At 43.1% G+C, this 2,144-nt stretch overlaps 1 protein-coding gene across 6 annotated transcripts in view; it reads right to left on the minus strand.

The window, feature by feature from the left end:
* Positions 1 to 2,034, minus strand: part of TBCK (TBC1 domain containing kinase) — a 207,396-nt gene extending 205,362 nt beyond the window's left edge. For 3 of the 6 annotated variants that reach the window (XM_055587900.1, XM_055587898.1, XM_055587902.1), the window contains exon 1: positions 1,728 to 2,034. The gene's annotated coding sequence lies outside the window, so the exon portion shown is untranslated. Of the gene's footprint in view, positions 1 to 1,723 lie in introns of all 6 variants that reach the window. The other 3 variants (XM_055587901.1, XM_055587899.1, XM_055587903.1) reach the window with 2 other exon arrangements.
* Between the last annotated feature and the right edge of the window lie 110 nt (positions 2,035 to 2,144).

Genomic DNA, 2,144 nt, shown 5'->3' on the forward strand with positions numbered 1-2,144 from the left:
TATGCACTGAAGTCTATTTACAAAACCATAATATTGTAACATTTTACTGGTTTTTATACACATAAACAAAGCAAAAAACAATTGGAGTTAAGAAAAGATAGTGAAAGTGAAGTCACTCAGTTGTGTCCGACTCTTTGGGACCCCATGGACTGTAGCCTACCAGGCTCCTCTGTCCATGGGATTTTCCAGGCAATAGTACTGGAGTGGATTGCCATTTCCTTCTCCAGGGGATCTTCCCAACCCAGGGATTGAACCCAGATCTCCCGCATTGTAGACAGACGCTTTACCATCTAAGCCACCAGGGAAGTCCTTACACTGTAATTATTAATAACATTGTCAATGTATAAGGAAAAGTCCATCTACTGAAAGGCAGGAGTGGATGTGGTTTCTGCCATCTAAAGGCAGAGTCACTACTTTCCTTGTTTTACTAAATAAGGAGCCAAAAATATGTATTTTCAAAAGTTGATGTGAAAAAATAAAGTTTACATATTATTTAGAATTATTAAATTAACCAGTATTAAAACGAAAAATTGCGATAACCACTCAAAAATTTGTAGAAGAGAGGTTGTGGATGGTGTGGTCTATCTTAAGAAGTCAATTAAAAAAAAAAGAATTGGCAGTTTAACATATTATTCAACATACATACCTAAAATTAGAAAAGATTAAATGTGGTTATCTTCTAAGGAACAGGACTGAGGGCAGGAAGGAAGACACTAAGCTGCTGCATTTTATTATTACTATGCCTTTTGGTTTTCAATTAGACACAACTATCACTTAGACAGCTAAAGACCAAATCACCAAATAAAATGCAAATAATTCAAAACGATAAAACACTAGTTAGCACAAACCATTTCATCAAAGTTCTGCTTCAACTACATCTTAAGTTGGGTATACATAAAAAGGTTCACATACAACAAATACACTCACATAGATTTCCTCACACTTGTTAAGTGGAAGAAAGTCAGTGGGGGGAAAAAACAGCTGAGATGAGAGAGTTGAGAGAGAGAGAGAGAACAATATAAGAAGCTGGATCTGAACATTCATTCATTCACCAAATATCCTGAAGTTCCTATTATAAGTCAGGCGCTTTTCCAGCTTCTGCCCCACCAGTGAACAAAAACGACAATATTTGCCCTCAAAGAACTTGAAGCGGAAACGCGTCATAGGCAGAAAAGGTCAAAAATTGGGCAAAAGATGCTTATTTCATTATAAATAAAAGTTTACACATTTTTAATGGGTTAGTAACACTAGTCCATTTACTTTATATACTTTTCCTCAGTTGTCTTCCTAGCCCAAACACAAACAGGGACGAGAGTCCTTGAAAAGCAACCATTGACAACTCTTAAATTCTTTCACTTCACAAATAAATGTCACATCTCGATAACTGACTAAGCCTTTGAAAACAAGAAACAAACTAAAGCAAGAGTTCGAATCTACGTTGACTAGTGGAGAGAGCCGAATCCACATTCTCTAAGCTCCTCTTTCAACCTTCCTTTGGAACAGCCAGGCAGCAGTTCCTTTTAAAAAGATGCCTACAGTTCTCAAAGGACTCAGGTGAGTAGGGAGGAGGGCTGTAGGTGGGGATTGGAAACTGTGATCAGTAGCCAAAAGCAGCACGGTGACCTCTTTCAACCACAGTGGGAAGTGCGGGGCCACTCGCTGCATCTGACCCGCCTCTACCTCCCGTCTCACCCACCCATTAAAAACTGGGAAACCCAAATACCTGCCTCTGGGTCTGGGGACGCAGGCAGACAAAAGACAAGGGGATGCAGCTGCTACACAGGGCCCCAGAGCTGTCGCTGTGGCTGGTGTTGTCGCTATTGCTTAGGGCACCAGGCTGCGCACTGCAGGTACTTCTACAAAACAGGCTGCTCCTGGAGCTCCGGGAGCTCCAAGACTGCCCTCTGCCCGCGAGCGAAGTCAGCGGGGGTTGCCAGCTCGGAATCCGGCCAGGAGCGCGAGCCCGGCGCTCTCCGTTGACAGCTCCCAGCTCTCCCAGCTACCCGCAGCTCGGCCCTTTCCTCTGACATCACAGTTTCTGCGACGGAATTCTAAAGAAAGACCCCGGCATCTGGCATCTTGCCTCTTGCCCAACCTGGCGAGAAAATGTAGCGACCGAGGAAGAGGTGCAGGATGATTGGCGT

This window comes from Bubalus kerabau, chromosome 7 (genome assembly GCF_029407905.1).
Source record: "Bubalus kerabau isolate K-KA32 ecotype Philippines breed swamp buffalo chromosome 7, PCC_UOA_SB_1v2, whole genome shotgun sequence".
Classification (NCBI taxonomy): domain Eukaryota; kingdom Metazoa; phylum Chordata; class Mammalia; order Artiodactyla; family Bovidae; genus Bubalus; species Bubalus kerabau.